Source organism: Phyllostomus discolor, assembly GCF_004126475.2.
Source record: "Phyllostomus discolor isolate MPI-MPIP mPhyDis1 chromosome 15 unlocalized genomic scaffold, mPhyDis1.pri.v3 mPhyDis1_scaffold_37, whole genome shotgun sequence".
Classification (NCBI taxonomy): domain Eukaryota; kingdom Metazoa; phylum Chordata; class Mammalia; order Chiroptera; family Phyllostomidae; genus Phyllostomus; species Phyllostomus discolor.
The window spans coordinates 183,594-204,919 of NW_023397493.1; the positions used below are offsets into that span (position 1 = coordinate 183,594).

The following is a 21,326-nucleotide window of genomic DNA, read 5'->3' on the forward strand; positions in this document are numbered from 1 at the left end:
AAATCTCTGAACACTACAGGGAAGGGAGGGCACCCGTGACTGGAGGAGCCAGGGTGATGATGTCTCTGTATTGGGAGCTCTTTGTTCCAAATGTCCTGTCTCATCCCATCATCATCATCTCATCATATCATCATCATCATCATACATCCACATCAGCATCACCATAGCTGCAACTAGATCATCATCATTGTATCAGTCTCATTTGCTTTGGACATGGTGAGGTTGCTCACACATAATAACACTTTATTTTATTTTTTGCTATTTTTTTCATGTTTGGAAAAGTGGAATAGGTAGTCAGACACTATTTTATTTTATGTTATACTGATAACAACTGCAGGCTCATTCCTGTTGGGAATCACCCTGCCTGGTTTCAGAAGCTGTGACCCTCCATGGCTAAGGCTGAGTGAGAGACTGTGGGACCCCCAAAACCACTGTGAAGATGAAGCTTATCTCCCTGGAAGGAGCACCGCCTCTGCCCACTTTACTTCACCCTGCCTGGCCCCCAATGCTTGATTGGTTAGCCAAATGACAGGTAGGATTCCTCAAGGAAGAGACAACTTAAGACAGGAATGGTCACAGGGCCCCAAGGAAGGACTTGAGGAGCTATAGAAAAAGGGGGTAATGGACTCTCACCCCTCAGCTTTGACATAGCCCGAGACCTCATTCTTCTACAAGGAGTCTTCTAATCTCTTGCCCATCTTACTTCCCCTAATCTCTTGGCTGCCTTACTTCCCCTGGCTGCCTCAAGCGTGAAACAATGCCTTACGTCTGATACAATGCTGGAGGTGGGTGCAGCCCTGTGGTGGAAAGGGCAGGTTCCTGGGGTGATCAGGGCTGAGAGAAAACATAAAATCCTATGAAACCTACTTTGCTAATACCCTCAGTTTAAATGATAATGGTCCAAGCACGAAGTGAGTTTGCCCCCCAAAGTTTTATAGCCATTTAACTATCTGACCCTGACTCAGAATAAGCCCTCAAAATTATTTGAATATTATATATTTGATCATTACTGCCTGGCAATGATTGATGGGCTTATTCTGAGAATGTGGGTCTTTGGAATGACTGGTTGCTTACTGATGATAATAATGCTCTGTTCACTTTGACACATTTGCAAGTTATTTCCCCAGGGTCATGTGAGAGACCAGCAAGTAGCAAGCTTTTGGGGATCTGTAGCAGTCCTAACTAAAAACAAGGGGAGGCATACAGGAGACCATTCTGCGGGGCATGGGCCCTGCTCCCACTCAGAGATGACAAGACTCAGGCCCACAGATAGGTTTCCTGTGGGGAATCAGGCCTGCATTGTACCTAGGCCTCTTGAGACTTGCTTTTGCTAAAACTCCCTCACCCTTAATTGAAGCAGCGAATGTCTACTGCATATTTTAAAAGTAACTTCCTAAAAGCTGTGCTAAACCTTCAAAGGACAAATGCAACCAGTTCAACCACTTTTCCCTTTGCACTTGCAAATATACTTCTTCAATGATGTGATTAGTGGCATCCTCTCCTTTGTTTTCTGTGCAATGTGACCACCTAAAGAAAACCTGTGCATAGTAAATGAGGACCATTATGTACTGTGCCCAGAAAAAGAAATAAAACCTTGTCAAGACAAGGGTCAGGACACTCTCCTCTTGAGAGAGTGACCAAGGCACTCCAAGGAGTGAGAAAGAGAGAAGCCATGCGATCCTTTTCCTCCACAGAAACTCGGTAGTATGTGTGAATTTGTCTTGTATCTCATCCACAACATGGCAGATCCCAAGAGCTGGGGCCCCTCATCACATTCCCACTATTTCTCCATTTTATCCACATTGGAAACCTGATGAGAAAGCCTGGGTCTCCTCTTTACACATGGGCCCTGCATGGCCAGTGTTGTGCATCCCACTCCCTGCAGTGGAGGGTGCTCTCTGGCCTCACAAGGCAAGGACTTTTCATCATATCACTCCAGGATTAAAGGCTGCACCCTGACTTCTGGATGCTCCCTCTGGAACACCATGTGCTTCCACATCTCTAGGCACAGAGAACTGGCCTTATTAAACACCCTGACTCTGCAGGAAACACCAAACAGGGATCTATGAAACTAAAATGGGGTCCATCCCTGCAGCTTCTAGATCCACTGACACAGCAGATACCCTAAATCTAGAAATTCTCAGCAGTTTGGGTGCTTCTGATGTGTTGTGGTTCCTCTGTTTGAAGGTCCCATCTGAGAATCTCTGCATGTGGCCCAAATCATACTGACCTCCACTGCTCAATGACTGGACACATGCACACAAAACACCAACACTGTGATGATTCTCAAGATAATGAACTCCAGGTTTTCCTTCTACCCTCTTCCCAGCACACAGGAAGTGCCCACTGATGGATTCTAGGTCTCAATGTGACTTCCTAGGAGAGTGAGGGTCAGCGCTGTGAGGGCAAAGTGGATTTTTTATCCATTTTGGTACCCCATACTTGCAGATTATTTACCTTCTGACCACTTGCCTTGTGCACCTCAGACCCCAGAAACCCACGTGGAGACAGACCCAGCTCAGGTGACCCACAGCTGCACCTGTCAGGGGCTGCAGGAACCACCATCTCCTCCTGAATCTGAGATTCTTGTTCAACCCTCACTGACATTCCGACACTGATCAAGGGATCATGGGTGAGACTCAGGCACTGCTGGTCATTACTCAGGCTCCCTTTCCAAGGTGGTCCTCTCTAGGGCCAGTCATGGGGAGCTGCAGTAATGTTCCTCATGTGGACTCCATGTCCTACAAATCCATCAGTCCAGCAGGCACTACATTCTTGCTTAGTTTCAGGAAATGACACAGTGACACTTTCTTAGCTTTTCATCTCTGTGGAATGTCAAAGGTGGCTCTTACCTAGATAGTACTGAGAAATTCTACATTTTCATAGGACTTTAGACCTGTGGCAGGATTTCTCAAGCATGTTTTAGGTATGTGTGCCACCAAGTCATTTTAGGAACTGCATGTCTATCCTCTGTGTAGATGTTGTCATCATGTGTTATCACACTTGGGAACTACATCAAGTAAACAAACTTTCTAAGAAAATATTCACAGTAATCTGATAAATCATATACCACGTTAACATTGCAGTAATGTATGTCACCAACACGTGCAATATGACGAGGAAGGTCCCTGCACTGTGTGAATCCTCAGAGGTGAAATCTTCTAAGTCCTTGTAGCTCACGGACACAGGCAGTAGTGGTGGTGCCTCCAGCACTGGTGGAGGAACTTGGGAAGGAGGTATTCCCTGACTGGATGTTTACACCAAGAGGTGGAGTAGGGTGGGCATCTGCTATAGAGCTAAATCCTGAAGTGAGTCACACAGTGCTGTGTACTCAGGGATTTGGTGGTGGGCACATCACATGTGAAGTGTTTATACTCTGAGGAGTGACAGCAGAAGGGCTGTGTTAAAATAGAGTGGGGAGCAGCCATTCCAGACAAACCACCTGGCATGTCTTCCTTGTCCAACCTGTGCAGAGTGTGGACTCAGCACAGTCACCTTTGCACTGGGCCCCCACACTGCATTTCACATATCTGTTTGCACAGATAACAGGGAAGAGGTATCCTAACTACAGGACTGAAAATTGCAGACAATCTTCTGGTTTTGCATCACTATCTATAGCTAAAGAGTAACTTAGCTTGCCTCCAATTATGGAAGCTCCTTCCCTCTAGTCCTGTATCTGCATCCCTCCCTTTTTCACAAACACTGCTTGCCTTCAACCCAGACACAGAAGAATTAGGGCTTCTGCATGATCCATGCTTCCCAAAGAACATTGCTTTGTGATATCAAATGAGCACTGGCTGCAGGCTCACTTTGTTCTTTTACTTTTACCCTATCATTTCAAAAATTAAAAGGAAACCTGCTCTCTATAACTGCATGGATCTTCCTTGAGGAAATCATGCTGAGTGAAGTGATGCAAGCATGCTGAACAAAGATCAAATGGTCCCTCATGCAGTGGGAATTCAGGTAGTTAGAAGCCACAGCAGAAGGCAGCATGGTGGTATCCCTGAACTTGTGGGAGAAGGAGGGGGAGCTGCCTTTCCAGGGAAGAAGCATCCTGTGATGCAGGGTGGTTAGATTCTAGAGGTCGGGTGTCCATTCCAGCACCTGGGGTTATCAAGCACCACTAGCATTTGGTTTGTGTCAAGGGTAGATCTCTTGTGGAGTTCTCACCACAACATAAAAGGACAGGCAGGACTTCAACTCCAGAGTGAGGCATGAAGAGCTATAAGTGCTTCTGTTAGAGTCAGAATGAAGAAACTGCTTTTAAAGTCCTACCATGACTGGAGATGATACTACTGGAACATAGACAATAAAGAAGAAGAATTTACTCCAGAAAAGACCGACAATAGGGCAGCTAGACCAACATATCCAAGGCACACACCCTCCCTTTCCATCCTACTGCAGCAAATGCATTAAACACAGGCATGTTTACAATAGCACAGGTTCCAAGGTGCCACCTCCTGGTCACAAGGCCCCCTTTCCAGAGGAGAAGACTTCAGGTCCCTTATTCATCCCCAATATGCTGCCTGCTGAGGTTGAGCTCCAGGCAATTGCAACCAAATGGCAGGATTCATTCTCTCAGTCGACCCCACTCCTAAGATAGTGCCTTGTCTTAGACACTGCACTGAGGGACTCTGGTTCACTGACTGCCTCACCCAGACTTGCCAGCAGAGTTCACCAACTAGGACAGGTGATCATGGAGTCACTAGCTTTCATGTAATCAGATCTGAGTATGGAGAGCACCCATCTTTGTCCCCATTGGCAGGTGGATAACCTGCCTCAGAGTTCCACAAGGGAAAAGGCTAGAAATCTCCATCAAACAGGGTTTCAGGTCTGTTCCCATGAAAACGATGCCATTCCCAGCAGCTTGTGGAGTTGCTCGAGGCCTGGGTGTGGTGAGAGGCATTGCAGGTGATGGGAATCAGAGGAGTGTCAGCTGCTCTGGAGCCCTGGGCCTGTGGGAGAACCAAAGACTGAGGCACTTGGAGCAGACAGTTGCTTCCAGGACAACATCAGTTCTGTTGGTGGACACCGTGCATTCACAGGAACCTGGAGGTGTTTGTTTCCCAGTGTGGAACCATCCATTCATCAGGACCACCTGAGAAGGAGGGAATTGTCAGACTTCACGTACTGCAGCTTCCCACCTGGGAACAAAGAGAGTGACAGAAAGCCCCGCCAATCACTCCTCTGGGGTGGACCTGTGAGCACCAGTTCATACCACTGTGTAGTCTCTGAGCCTGACTGCTTCTTCACTGAGTTATCCTTAAGAGTCACCTGCATTGATGTCTTCATCAGCTGATTATTAGTGTCATGGTTGAGTAGAATTACATTCATGGAAGCTCCCTAGTTCACTTACTTTAAAATTAGAAGGACATCTGGGTTCTTTAGAGATTCTAATGAACACAAAGAGATTTAATATTGCATATATAATATATATATATATATATATATATATATATATATATATATAAACTTAGAATTCATTCTTCTAGAGCAAACACCAAGCACTCTAAAGGTAAGGGGAGGGCTCAGGTTAAAATATAATTTTATGTGAAAGTGTGATTCACTTTGTCAAGAAAGAATAACAGGACATAGGGGGACTTGGTGAAGGAGAGATCCACAGTCATGCTGATTTGTCATCTTCATGTGGTTTGTCTATCTGCAAGTGGAGAGTGTCGCCTCCTTATTTATTGTGTGCAGTGAGAATCTGAGGAAATAGATTCAAAGAGAAGAGGGAAGAATTGTGCCTAGTGGAGCTGAGAGTTTTGAGAGGAAACTCCTGCTCCAAAAGAAAGTACATTTTTACCACCAACGTACACACCTGTCCCTGGGGACTTACACTATGATTGGTGGGACCTGCATGCTTCCTGGTTTCCTGAGTGACCCCTGCAGCCAGCCCTTCTGTCTCCTGCAGGGAGGTTTGTGTCTGGGCTGAAATAGACTTGCCCTCACTGTTGTCTCATGCAGCAATACATAGCTGTGCCCTCAGGTTCTCAGTCTATCCAGTGTTAAATAACTTGGTCCTGGAAGTGTCCCCTAGTGATGCTGAGTTGAGATATCAAATTGGCTTAGACTATGTACGTCCACCACTATTTTATAGCAGCAAACCACTGAAGACTCTTCCCTGAAGTCGTGTGGGTCCAGTGCACAGATCATCTCATTAAAGAAAATCCAGAGACGGTGCAGGTGAGAGAGGAATTCACCAATCCTGGGCATGACTCCTGCAGCTGCATCTGGGGCAGGACACTGGGGGCAAGGAGCATCAGTCCCTGTAAGTCACATACAGTAAACACCATGCTATAGACCTTTGTCTGACTCTGAGACACTCATCCTATGAGACTGTCACTAGGTACAGAAAACCCAAAGTCACATCTCTTATAGAGCTGAGTTATGCCTTCCATAGATACCTAACACCCAGATGAGGAACTGTGAGCCCCACAGCCCATGGAGGATTTGCCCCGGAGCTGAGAGATAAATGTGCATGTGTGGCATCACTGTGTATGTGTGTGTGTGTACATACATATACATATATGTATATTCATATATATTAATAATTTAAATTAAATAATGCATGCTTTGGTGTATGAGATACAAAATAAAGCAGATTCATTTTAAAAGTCATATTTTCTTCATTCATGGCTTCTTGATCTGATAAACTAGCTCCCAACATAAGAAGTTGGGGGATTCTATATTCTTCTGGTTGGAAGTATTATTTTGGCTATAGCTCCCTGTGCACACTCTTCCTTCTTCAAGCCCAGCACAACTTGCAGAGATTTCAAACCAGTCACATAAAAAATAGTCATACTTTAAAATATTTAATTCATTTAGTTTTAGAGATAAGGGAGGGAGGGGGAAAGAGAGGGAGAAAACCATCAATGTGTAGTTACCCTTTGCAAGTCCCCCAGCAGGGACCTGGCAGACAACCCAAGTACTGCTCCATGGCTGGGAATGAAACTGGGAGACCTTTGCTTCACAGTCTTGTCCTCAACGCACTGAACTACTGCCAGCCAGGGCAAAAACAACCACATGTTTACATGTATAAAAGACTGGGATGAGAGTGGTGATTATGTATGTGTAACAACCCATAATTCTTCATATGTCAAACGATTATGGCAGCTGATTAACTGACCTGTTTCTCAGTCTACCATTGTCAATGATGCTGGGGTTCAGAGGGAGGGGATGAGGGGAATTCCTAGCACAGATTCATTCACAGGCAATGAGGCCTTCCAACCTTACAGGAAACCCCTACTCCCAGCCACCCTCAGCCCTGTTTCTGTCGATGGACTCTGTGGTCAGAGGCTGTTGGTCTCTTCAGACACAATATATAGCATTATTAATGTATAATAAATTTGTTCTTCCATCAGACATTAATCTCTGTGGTACCATGGATCACTCAAGCTACATAATAAATTGGGGCCACTATCTATGAAATCTTTTAACACTTACAGGGGCGAGAGGTCAACTCTGACTGCAGGTTTCAGTGTGAGGGTGAGTTTGTATGAGCAGCTGTAGTTCCTTGAATGAAGACCCCTGACTCAGTCCAAGGTGATCATCACTTTCATCTCCATAACCATTACCTTTATCATCATCACCGCCATCAGTAAAAATATTCATCAACAATCGCCATAACTATCAGCGCTCATCGCTATCATCATCTTCATCACCACCATAATCTTCTCCATCCCCATTTTCATACATGCAACCACTCCTTTTACATTCTCTGTTCACATGGTTGTTATTCATACATAATGAACTTTATCCCATTTTTTGCTCATCTTTCTTGGTTATTAAGTGAAATAGGTAATCATACGTTATGTTATGTTTGCTGACAAGTGAGTCTCATTACTGTCTCTCTGAATCTGCCCTACAGGGAAATCTGACTAGAAAGGCTGAGTCTCCTCTTTTGATGTCACTGAGAGAGTGAAATCACACAAGCCCCTGTGAGCAGATCCCCTTCCCCTACACATAACACAAAAGAAAAATAGAGGCAGCCCTGAGCTAGTCTCTTATCCTGGCTTTATCAAAATATGATTGTCTCACTGATGGGATTTTCTTGTTCTTCTAAGAAATGTATGTGAAAGATAAATGTTCCATGACACCTTGGTGTGTGTGTTTGTCATCATCTAGAACAGCCACACCAAGTTGTGTGGGTCCCTCTGCCTCTGAATGGTGTTAACTATGCCTGGTGCTGTGAATATGATGCCAAGTCAATTACCATCACAACTGGGCAACTTTGTTCCCTGTCATTGGGTCCATATGCCTCTGGTGCCCACTGCACAACATGGGCCTTTCCTGCTGCTGGCCATCTTTAATACTGAGCATCTTGGGGGTGTGCCACACTGTTGGGTTCAGCAGAGCCTCTGGTTTGTTTCAGCTGATACGGTTCAGAAGGTTTGATGATTTATTGGAATTGGGCTCAAGAGTGTCTGAAAGATAGTCTGCCTTTGGTTCACAACAGAAGTTTTCTCGTCTTTGCAGTAGACATTTATAAATCAGAGAATTCATAGGTGATTGCAGAATTAGGAATCCAGAGAGGTTCCCTAGGGAAACTGTTTAAGGATGACAAACATCCCAGGAACCCAGCCCAAACCTCCAACTGCACCTGCTCCTGGGATTGTCCTTGTGTTAAGGGACCCTGAGCTCCCCTGGTGGGCATAGTCCCTCCTGCACAGCAGCTTTTGCCTGGGCTCATACCAACTTCCCCTCACTGTGTGTATCACACAGTAGCACATGGTTGTATCCTTGGATCTCAGGCTGACCAATGTTTAATAATCTTAGCTTTTCAAGGTGACTCTGATGATGCTGAGTTTCAATTTCATCAATGTGTTCTCAATTGTGCTTCTAACATTCTACATACCATGGCCCACTGCAGTCCCTTTCCTGAAGCTTGGTAGGTGTAGTGCATATAATTGCTCAATAAAGAGAATCCAGAGACAACTCAGGTGAAGGATATAGTCAATAAGACCTTCACCATCCTGGCCTGACTTCTGCAGCTGCATCTGTGACAGGCCACCTGGTGACAAGTGACATCAGTCCCTGTCAGTAACATTCAATCATCGCCATCCTATAGACCTGTGTTTGTCATCTGAGACACTCAGCCTGGGTGGCTGTCACCAGGCACAGGAGAAGAACCAGCAGTCACATATTCTGCTAGAGCACAGCTCACTCTTCTCCAGGGACTTCAACCCTTTTAGAGTAGATGCCAGGAGCCCCCATAGCCCCAGGTGCCAGCCCAGGGGATTTATCCTGGTGCTGGAAGAGAAATGTTCATATGGATCAGCCTGTCCAATATAAATATGGTGAGACTGAGATCAGGGAACTTGTTCATTCTGGGACCTCTATGGGAACAGTTCTTCTATTGAACTCACTCATCATACATATCAGGGACTAGGGATCCCTCTTTCATGAGACACATTGGAATATGATAAAAAGACAGCCTCACCTTGCTGAGCATAAGAACAAATGGTAAACTAGTTCAGTGTGGGGCACTTTCAAATTATCATGAATCTTTCAAACAGATTCAAGTGAGATTACCATTTGTCCAGATACTTTCTCTAACCCAACACTCTTAGATGTGTATAATTACAACTACTTTTCATTTGCTAAGATTTCATTTTTTTTTTCAGATAAGGGAAGGGAGGCATAAAGAGAGAGACACAGCAGTGTCTGGTTTACTCTGAAACATCCTCCACTGGAGTCCTGGCCTGCAACCCAGGATGTTCCCTGACTTGGAATTGAACTTTGGTTCACATCTGGAGCTCAATACACTTAGATAAACCAGCCAGAGCCCAAAATATCTATAACTGTAATTTAAAATGCATATAATGTACCTTGGTGTACAAATTTAGAAGGAAAGCAACCAGTTTTTAATATTTTTCTTTACCTTTGACACTAGTTTTACCTGAGACACTTAAACACAGTCATAGACCATCAAAAATCAAGAGAGGCTCACGATTTATTTTATTTGTTGAAAGATTTTGATTGTGTCCACATCTCCCTTTACATTCTCTCTCCTTTTGCATACACATGGCATATTACAGAGACCCTAAACCAATGACATGAGAAATAAGCACGTATTTACATGGAGAATGATTAGAAATAATGATAGTAACTATGCATTGGGACAATGGATACTTTTTATACTTTGAAAGGTTTATTGCAGTGGCTTAACTAACTTGTTTTCTCAGTCTAGAGTAGTCAAAGATGTAGAGGTTCATAGGTAGGAAAAAAGGAAGATGATTTTAGCAAAGATTTTCTCACAGGAAAATCATCTTCGACCCTGACATGAAACACTTTTTCCCAGCCTCCGTATGATCTGTTTTAGGCGATGGTGACTGTGGTTAAGTGGTGCTCTGATCTCCCATACAACACATAAGCTTCTTAATGTACAGTAAGTCCTCTCTTCCATCAGACTTATCATTTGGAAATATACTCATCAAGTTTATATTTGTCTTTTAATCCCCTTAATTGACTCTTTGGTGTGAGAAATGGATTTACTTTTAGTGAAGTCCAATTTATAAATATTTTCTTTAATGGACCCTGTATTGATTTATTAAAAAAAAAAAAAACCTTAAAAATGTTTTATTACCATTCTCCAGTCGGTTTGTGAATCCCAGATTGTACTATATTCACAATTTTAAAGTTTTTATGTTATAATTTAAATATGAGTAAGATTCACTTTGCCATATAAAGTTTAGAAAAGCAGAGTTGTTTTCAACATCTTGTTTCCTACACATTTCACATGATTTGGATCTGGGAAGCTTACTCCAAAATACAAACAGCCTGAACATTCTTGATTCTAGATGTTGGAAGTTTTGTGAGTGTATGTACATCTCCCTGTGCAGAGTCCTTCCTTATGAGAGCCTGAGACACATTTGAGACTTGAAACTAACCACATCAGAAATAATCATGTTTTTATGCAGAAAAGATTAAATTTGGGAACAGTGATTATGTATGTACACAACTCACAGTTCTTCATATGTGGAAGTGACTATGGAGTGGATTAACTGACCTGTTTTTTTTTTTTTTTTCCTGTCTAGTATTGTCAGTGAGGCTGGGGTTCAGAAGTATGGAAATCAGGAGAATTCCTAGCACAGATTTGCTCACAGAAAGGGGAACTTCAATCCTGACAGTAAACCCCCACTCCCAGCCTCCCTCAACCCTGCTTCTGGAAATGGGCACAATGGTCAGAAGATGCTGGGAGAGCCCACATGTCATATAATATTCTTGATGTATAATAAATAGTTTATTACATCAGAATTATGATGTGGAAATATATTCTTCATTTTCACATTTCTCTTTTTATTGGTTTAGTGGGTATTTGTTGAGTCAAATCTATTAAATTTTAACAATGTTTAAATTATCATTGTTTTAATTGGTTCTCTATTGAGTATTTTTTAAAGATTTTATTTATTTATTTTTAGAGAGGGAAGGGAGAGAAATAGAGATAGAGAAAAAAATCAATGTGTGGTTGCTGGGGGTTATAGCCTGCCACCCAGGCATGTACCCTGGCTGGGAATCGAACCTTCAACACTTTGGTTCAAAGCCCTCACTCAGTCCACTGAGCTATGCCAGCCAGGGCTGAGAATTCTTAAAAAAAAGAAAAAAAAAACAAATTGGTCAGCCTCCAATGTCTATGTCTGTTAGTTAAAGCAGCTGTAGGGACTAGTACAGTGTCAGGTATGAGCAGTGGAAGGTTGCTGAAAAAAATTACCCACAAATCTGGAAGTGGCTTTGGAACTGGAAAAGGGGAGGTTACTGGACTTCATTTGAGTCACATACAGGAATATGCCCCATGTTCATGAGCTGAGTGTAACTAGACATATGGGTGTAAAGGCTTTTTAAGTGAAGACCCAGAAGGAAGTGTAGGACACGATAGAGACATATTATATCATCTTATAGAATAGCTAAGTGATTATAAACACAAGTTGGTTAGGAAGGGGAACTTTAGAATTCTGCAGGTACCATTCAACAGAAATAAGAAACATGTCATTCATTGCACAGGGGTAGAAAGGGGATTCCTTTTCACCCACATACATAGTTTTAGTGTGTCTGTTAAAGAAGGTAACAATGTCATAAGTCCAGGTAGTCAGACGTGGTTATCTTTGGTTTTTTACTGGCCTGGTTACAGCATGGATCACACAAGGTCCCTAATTCACCGGGGCTTCATTTACAAAATGTACCATGAGTTACAGGGAAGACAAAACATCCCCACCTGGAGGAACCATGGTGATGGTGTCTGGAGGAGGAGCAATAGTTTCATAGGACCGATATCTCTGCCTCAGCCCATCATCATCATTATCATCATCTTTTTCATCTCCATTATCATTTACTTATAATCATGCTTTTCAATTTTATACACGTGGTGGTTCTCCAAACATAGTGACTCCTTATCCCATTTCTGTTTTTTCTTTCTTTTTTTTTTTTAACTGTTAGGTGGGAGGGGTGGTCAGACTCTATTTTCTTTCACGTTTCACCACTGACAATTGGTGGTTTATTCCTGCCTCTTCTCCAGCTGCCCCACACAGGAAATCAGATAAGAAGGTATGGTCTCCCCTTAGATACCATTGGAAGATTGAAACCATACAAGCCATTGTAAACAGAAGTCCTCTCTCCCACCACATTGAGAAATGACCCTAAACCAGTTTCTTCCCCTGGCTCTGTCAAAGCATGTGCTTTCCATTCCCTCACATTGTGTGCCATGTGCCCTGTACTGATTCACATCAACAGTTGTGTGGGCTCTGATGGGAAAACTTGGACATGCTCTGTTTTGTCATACCATTTTTCCTGGTTCTCTAGAGAAGCTGACCCACAGTATGTGCATTTTCATTTACATTTATAAAGATTCAATGTCCTCATTGTGACTGTGAGACATCTCAAAGGCTCATGAGCTGGGATTACAGGCAGCAAACATAGGGGAGCTGCTTTGTTAACTAAGCCTGGTTTGAATGCTGAGGACCAGGGTGCCCAGGGCAGGGGAAGACCTGTGTCCCAGCTCCAGATTCCAGGGCAAAGGATAAGGGGTTGATTTTGTTCCACTCAGTTCCTCAGTGAGTGGATGGTGCCCACCTACATTAGTGGAATCAGATTTTCTATGCCACCAGTTCAAAGGCTAAGTTCACCTGCAAACACACTATTGTACAAACCAAGAAATGACTTCCAGACAGACCTTGGGATAGTTTATGATCCAGCCAAATTAAAACAAACACCAATCCCCCAATAAAGCAACTTAGGGGAAGAATCCCTCTGTTAAAAATTACATAAGCCCACCTAGTGCATTTGCATAGAGAAGACACATCCACATAGACTCATGGTGGTGACTGCTTTCTTAGGTACCTACATGTCCAGTGTCAGATGAAGAGGAAGCTCCTGGGCCAGAGATAAAACCTAGCCTTAATCTCTATGTGTCCCACTCCTGCACAACCCATGAGCCCTCTGTGCCACCTGTTAGTTTCAACTCCTCCTGCCAAAATAACTGTGTCTGTGCCCGCACTGACTTCCAGTCTCTGTGCCTCCTGTGCATTAATACAAGGCTGTGTCCTTGGATCTCATTTGCACATAGGTGGTGCTTTTGGAATTGTCTCTTGTGATGGTGACACAGTCTTTCACTGATGCAATGCGTTCTGCTGTTTGACTGTTAGATTTTTTTTTTCTCGTAACACCTACCCACTCCAGTCTCTTCCCTGGAGGCTGGCCAATCCACGTTATATAATTGTCACTGAATAGGACTCCAGAACTGCCGGAGCAGAGTTTCAGAGACTCCCAGGTTGTCTCAGGTGCCCCCTAGAATCCCTCACCTAAAACTCATATTGGGCACCTGCAGACAAAATATTCTCATTAGGAGCAGCACATTCACAAACCCAAATTCCCAGATTCTTCATAATGTTACATGGAAAAGCATCTGAGCAAGTTCCCATCTCAGCCCAAAGTGCTTGGTGCTTTCTCTGTGTTAACTGCAGGAGTGGTTACAAACTGCAGAGATCCAGAGACTGGGGCTGCTCTCCCAGAGGTGCATGGACAGTTGTGGGGCTGAGTTTAACAGCACATGGAGCATCCACTTGCATGTGCTCCATCCCTTAGGGACAGAGACATGAGGTCTGTGGGTGAGGGCCCCACTCAACTCAGAGGGACATGCACCGTCATTGTGTTAGTGAAGACTTTTATAACATGGTGGTTATGGCATGTTGTAGAGTTATCATTGCTGTTGCTAATTTGTACCATTGATCAGTTTAACACAATGTAAAGCATAGTGATGTTCCACATGCACTGTGTTTCATGCTATTCAGCTCAGAATAAATCATCTGTTTGACCTTGCCCATGTGTTGACACAGAGAGGGAGGCACATACTCACTGCCAGCTTTCTATGCCTGAGGTCAGTGGTCACTGGAAGGGCTGCTCTGTGTGCTTTCAGGATATAATCCTTGCCCATTATATGTCTGGGCACTGAGAGTCCATCGTCATCAAGAAAGAGATTGAGAGGAAGTTATAAACACAGGTAGTGCATTTTAACTTCCCTGGGCACCCTCTGTGCTCAGCCACGTTCCCCTCTCCCCACAATGGCTTACTGACTGTGACATCAAGTTAATGAGGTGTGCACAGCACACTAATGATTATTGAGTAAGAGGTTACCCTGATCCAAACGTCACACTGTCATTTTTATATAAAATCTCTGGGATATTTGAAAACATGACATAGTTAATTAAAATGATCAAACCTAAGTGAAGCCTCAACTCCTCTCGGCCAATGCTCCTCCTGAATTGTCTTAATATCTACACCTTCAAGTTCACATCACTCGTATCTTGTGACACGGTCCCTGGGAGAACCCAGCATTTATGGATTTTATCTCCAGTGAAACCTGCACCTAGTCCCATGCAATGTGAAAAATACTAAAAGGGGTTATGGATTATACTCACTTCTAATGCTTCCTCCCTGCTATGTGCGTTTAGGGGCTTCCTGTGTCCTTCAACCTGGAGAATGTTTATATAGTAAAAAAAAAAAAAAACCCAGAGGGAAACTGCCCTTGAACATCACTTGAAGGAAACCCATGCTGTACTTTTTACAACACCTATGGCAGTGAATATCCAGGGAGTCAGCCCTTGTGGTCATGCTACACTAAAACCTTAATCCATCCTGGAGGCTGTAGCAAAGCACTGTGGACCGAATCATTGCCAACAACAGACATGTATTTCTCACAGATCTGTTGGAGGGAAATCCAATAATAAGTGCTGGCAGATTTTATGTCTAGTAACAACTCAATTCCTAAACTGCTATATATATATATATATATATATATATATATATATATATATATATATATATATATATATATATATTTTGCTATTATGGCAGAGGGTGGATGGGGAAAGGCAGATTCCTCTGTCCTCTGTAATGAAGATGTTGATTCTGTTCATGAGAGCTCCACCTTAGGACAGACACCCCAAGGTCCCATGCCCTAATGTCATCACATAAGAGCTTCAGGTTTTCCTATGGGGGTTTCTGAGTGACACAAACACCAGCTCATAGAAACAACAAATGAATAAAATCATGACTCCACCCAGGTCGAAGGCTACTCCACTAGAGTTCCCCAAGCTAAGGATACCCATAAGTCTGTGGAAGGTTCTCAACTTTGGGAGCAGAATGGATATTACAGCCCTTCAGAACAACTGACAATCTTGTAGAGTGGACAGGTCCCACCTTGGACTTTGAACTAAGATACCATATAATTTATTATCATTTTCCTTCTTGCTTACATATAACCATTATTCTCATTGTCTAGGGCTAAAATCATTTTCTACCCATAATGGTAGGCAGCTCCATGTTCTCATTCCTGTTTCCTAATCATTCATTGGAATGTGTAGTTAGGCTGTAGGTTTTGATGTTTGATGTTGACATGTTAAAATTCACCCCTCTCTCTCCTACTGTGCAAACACATGGGAAATCTGAACTCAAAGTAGGGAATCTCACTAGTTTGTTGCAGATGGGGGATAGAAACCACACAGAACCCTCCCGTGATCAGGACGATTTTCAACCTTGTTGAAGATGAACAACATGAACCTGAAACAGGTTATGAAACATCCCTAAGGCATTAAACAGTCTACCCTGCTCTCAACAGGCTCTTCAATGAAGTGGCAGACTTTTATACTATCCCTCTGTGCGTGACATCATAGCCCTAGACACCCATACCATGGAAAAATGGGGGTCCTTATACCTCCATATAATGTCAAATGCTAGTGGTTCCTGGATGTGGAGTCAGTGACCATAACCATCAGATCCTTTGACCTTGGTATCGGGTTCATACTACTAGGATGCCTCCTGTGCAGCATGCATGTGTCCTTCTGCTGACTGTTTTTGGACTCTGAACTATGTGGGGATGCTGCACTCTTTGACCCAAAGCCTCTGGTTGGATTCAGCTGATGTACTTTAGAAGATTTGATGATTCATTGGTGATTCATTAAAATAGGAGTAAGCAAATGTATGCAACTGGCTTTGGAGTATGTGAGAATGATTTCCTCTGATGATAACAAGTCTTTGTAATTCAGATACCTACTGTGTAGGTAAACACAGAAACATCAAGGGAGGGGGGTTCCCAGAGTGAAACTTCTGTGTGGAGAGTAAACCCCACACCTGCCAGGAAAGCATCCCTTATACTGCATCTGCAGCTGCTCCAAAGCTTATCCTTGTGCTCAGTAAGCCCTGAGCACACTGTCCGTGCACTCAGTGTCCCCTACAGCCCAGCCCTCTTGTCTCCTTCAGGGAGGTTTTGGTGTGGGATCACCCTGACTTCCCCTCACTGTGTCACTTGCACAGTAATATAGAGCTGTGTCCTCAGCTCTCAGGTTGTTCATTTGCAGGTAGAGCTCATTCTTGTCATTGTCTCTGGAGGTGGTGAGTCTACCCTTCACTGAGTTGATGTAGTGTATGCTATCACTACTACTAATGTGTGAGAGCAACTCCAGCCACTTTCCTGGAGCCTGTCAGATCCAGCTCATATCATGGCCACTGATTATGAAACCAGAGGCTACACAGGACCGTCTCAGAGAGCCCGCAGGCCTCACTAGGCCTCCCCCAGACTCCACCAGCTGGACACCTGCAAACACAAAGATGTCAGATCAGGAAACTGTCACTATTTCACACAGACATATCCATTCACATACTCAGTGTCTCTCATTCTCCATAAATTACCTTTTAAAATGGCAATGGAGAAAACCCAGCTGAGCCCAAACTCCATGGTGAGTGCTCTGTGTTCTTGCCATGTTCAGGGACTGGGGACACCTTGGAATCCTGGGATCTAATTCTGTCCAAGAGCTGCAGGGTCAGGGCTGGGCTGCTTTTCATGAGCATAGGGGCCCTATTTGCATGTTCCCGTGCTATATAAGGAGCTCTGATGTTGGACAGTTACATGAAGTACATGGTCCAAGACAGTGACATGGCTAAGGGTCATGTCTGTTAACAATTACTCCCTACATTTGAATTTATAATGTATCCACTGCCCCAACAGCTCCAGGAGATGGGTATGTGAGCTAGGAAAGTAAATTGTCATAAAATACAGAGATTTAAATTGATATATGCCTTTGAAAGTCACTAGTAATGATCACACTAAGAGAGTCCAACCCTTATGTCCAGAGGGAGAATTAAAAGTGGAGTAGGTTAGAGTTCAGGAGATGAGGCATTCCATGTGAACCTCTTTCCCTTAGAAAGTGATCAGAGCATGGATTAAGAACAGATTGTGCCCATGCAGTTCAGAAACTCAGTGTTAGAGGAAGTAGAGCTTCTTTGTGGATCACTGGGATACAGAAGTGTCAACTCAGCAGAGAAGCAGACAGAGCTCCTGGGTCATGTTCATACAGTAGAGTTCACTGCTAAAAATGCAGCAGCATCACTGCCTGACTTTCGCTTTTATCCTCTTGACTCTGGTAATGCCTAGTTCAAACACTCGGGACACAGAAGAAACTCAGTCATGATTAGGTGTGATTTGTTGAGGTTGTAGGTAGAAACTGGGTAGTAAGTAGTTTCAGATGTTAGAATTTTAATTATGGAAAACCTTGATGTGAACCACTAACAGAAAATAAGCGATACAAATAAACTCATAATTGATATGAAGATCATAGGTTTTATTTGTCCATTCATCACTGGATGGAAGGATCATTTAAATAACCTCCCATTCCTGGAGCTGTTGAATCTAATTTTACATTAAACTGTTCTCAGTGGCAGTCCAGGCCGATACTCACCATCAGGGTCTGTGTGTATATGGACATATGATGCAGCTCTAATCAGGGAGCAGGAGAGGGAGTATGGTGGTCCCTCTGGTTCTTTGATAGTTAATTTCAGAAGAACCATCTCCTCTATCCCTCTCACTGTCCCAATTCACGTGTGCATGTGACCCTTGGGAGTCTGTCACTAAGTTTGTACCTGGTTGGCATCCACTGAACTTTAACCTGATGCACTGAGGGTATCAATGTGAAACATGGGGAAAGGAACTCCCTGCAAGGCAATGGATTATCATGCACAGTGAATGAACCTCGATTCCACTGACACATTCACTCTGACCTCTAGACTGCCCAAGAAAATAATGGGTATAGAGGTCAGTGTCGTGTGTGTGATTAATTCAGTTTTCATAGGAACACAGTACATGCTGGATGTGGGAGACATAGAGACTGTCCCTATGTTGCTCCCTGCTGTGTGATGACTTCAGTACTGTCCAAGGCTGTGGTCTCATATGAGTAGAAATTTTAGGATCTCTCCCTGAGGGGGGACTGAAAAACACACTGATGTTATACACTGTGTTGAAATCTGGACCAGCTGTCAACCTTTGACGTTGCTGCCACAGAGTGATCTGTGTGAAACTTGGTCAGAGACAAGAGCATAGATATTCCTCTGACTTCCCTTGCTTCCTTTTCCCCAAGCACAATTCCTTTGTTCAGAAGAAGGGAACTTAGTATTTGGAGCTTGCTATGAGACACTGCAGTCCAAATACTCAAAATAACCCCAAGCAAGGATTCCCAGGTGAAACTTTGATGAACTGCCACATTCAGAGGACAAGGAGGCTCCCAATGTGTCCCCTGCAAAATCAGAATGAAAAACAGGGGGACTTTCAGGAGCATGTTCCCTGACACTTCCTCGCAGTGCATCGGGTCTCTTGAAACCTTTCTCTGCATTACTGATATGCCCATGGCAGCATCAGTCCTGGTCTCACATCCTGACTGTTTGTGAAGAGGTCAGGAGGCCCATTGCCCTATCGTCTCCTCAGTCCTATTCAGCTTCCCCACTTCTTAGGGTCTGTGGCATGGTCATCACAGTTCATATCGCACACAGTAATCTAGGGATGTGAACTTGGCTCTCAAGCTGCTCAGCTGCATGCAGGCTGTCCTCGTGGACATATCTGCAAGCATGGTGACTCTGCCATAGGACTTCTGTGCGATTTACTTCACTATCTTCACTGTCAGTGTGTCCCATTTACTGAAACCCATTTCCTGGGGCTTGTCACAACCACTGAAACCAGTGGCTAATGAGGGTGTATCCAGAAGCCTTACAGGAAACTTCACTGAGGTCCCAGGTGTCCTCACTCCATCTCTGACTTTGCCAGCTGCACCTAGCATGGACACCTGTGGAGAGGAGGCAGTGGTAGTTGAAAATTCCACTTTACTGTCCGTGGTCCCCTTCTAAACCCAGGAACAAAGGAGTCCCTTCCTGTAGGAACTGCAACCAGGAAAAAGGCTCCCCAGCTCCAGTCCATGGTAAAGGGCTGTGCAATCAGGATTTCTGTAGCAGAGGGTGAGGCTGTGGGTGATGCTCTCGGGACACAAATTGACCCATATTTAATCTAGACTACCACCTCTCATTTGCATATACATGAGACAGAGTGTCTCATAGCTGAAGACTTGACCCCACGTGAGAGAAGATAGAGGACACAGAAATCATGCTCACGGGGAATCAGAGAGTCTAAGTGCTAACCCATGCTGTAAGGAACGTGCCCCCTCTGAAGGCCCTGAGCTCTGTGCTTACATAGCCTCTCCCACTGAGGAATGAGCCCCCATAGTACGAGATCCTCATTGAGATCCCACCTTTAATTGACAAAGTTACACTGTGGACTTGTTCTGAGCTTTAATACCTGGATGTCTCATTCCTGGGTCAATGTGTCTTCAAAATGCTGCACCTAGTATGTTAATAAATCCTTCACTGTGGTCAGTTTCTTAAAATCCACCCATAAAAATGCTTTAGAAATAGCCCCCTTGACTGTGTTTCTCGTGTGCCATCAAGCTTGGTAAATAGCATATTTGCAGTTACCTCTTGTCCAATTCATTTTTTAGATATTTTTCTTGTTAGTTTGTCTTTTTTTTTAATTACAGTTCACATTCAATATTATTTTGTGTTATTTCACTTGTACAGCATAATGGTTAGTCAATCACATATTTTACAAAATGTTCCCCTGATATTCCAGTATCAAATAGACACCATACATACTTCTTACAATATTAATGAGTATATTCCCTGTGCTGTATTTACATCCTTGTGGCTATTTTGTACTATCAATCTGTACTTATCAATGTCTCCACCTTTTTCACCCAGTCCCCTGACTCCCCTCTTCCCTGGAGACCATCAGTATTTTTTATGTTATATATGAGCCTGTTTATGTTTTGCTTTTTCATTTATATTGTTCTTTATATTTCAGACATGGGTGAAATCATGTGGTATTTGTCTTTTTCTGACTGAATTATTTCACTTAACATTGTTACAGAACACAACAAGGGGGGGCTGGGATGATATACTATTATTGAAAGAAGGCCCCGGGTCTGTTATGTCCACCGCCAGAGGAACGATGTCTCTCAATGCCAGAGATTTGTGAAAAGGAAAGGAAACATTTATTTAATGCTATACAAACTTAAAGTAGTGACCTAATGTCTTCACCAAAATCCCAAAGTCCCTAAAAACACCCACAAACAGACACAGTCCTTCCTTCCTCCCCCCTTTGCCCAGTCCAGAGTACCGTATCGGGAAAGGAAATAGAAGTCCATAGCTTAGGTAGTCCCTGGTTCTTCCCAGTTAGTACTCGATCTCGACTGGGAGACCTCCCTGGGTTCCCGGCACCCTCGGCTGAGTCACCGGGATCTCTGCTAAAACCAGGTGGTGGTTCCCCCTTCTCAAGCTGTGGGGGTCCCCACTCTGCCAGGCCACGTGGTTCTCTCCTCCAGGGCTGTCGCGTGGTTCTCTTTCTCTGGGATGCGGGAGTCTCCACTCTGCTAAAGCTGTGTGGCTCTCTCTCTAATGCAGCATAGTTCTCCTCTCTAAAGCAGCACGGTTCTCCTTCTCAGGGCTGCGCACGACTCTCC

General features: G+C 43.8%; 1 long non-coding RNA gene across 1 annotated transcript; it reads right to left on the reverse strand.

Annotated features, from left to right (window-relative positions):
• Positions 1–12,502: 12,502 nt before the first annotated feature.
• LOC118498637 lies at positions 12,503–16,914 on the reverse strand. Its single transcript, XR_004901116.1, has 4 exons — positions 16,799–16,914; positions 15,904–15,911; positions 12,934–12,938; positions 12,503–12,514 (listed from the first exon to the last, which is right to left on the reverse strand). It is a non-coding gene; the product is annotated as an uncharacterized LOC118498637 (long non-coding RNA).
• Positions 16,915–21,326: the final 4,412 nt, after the last annotated feature.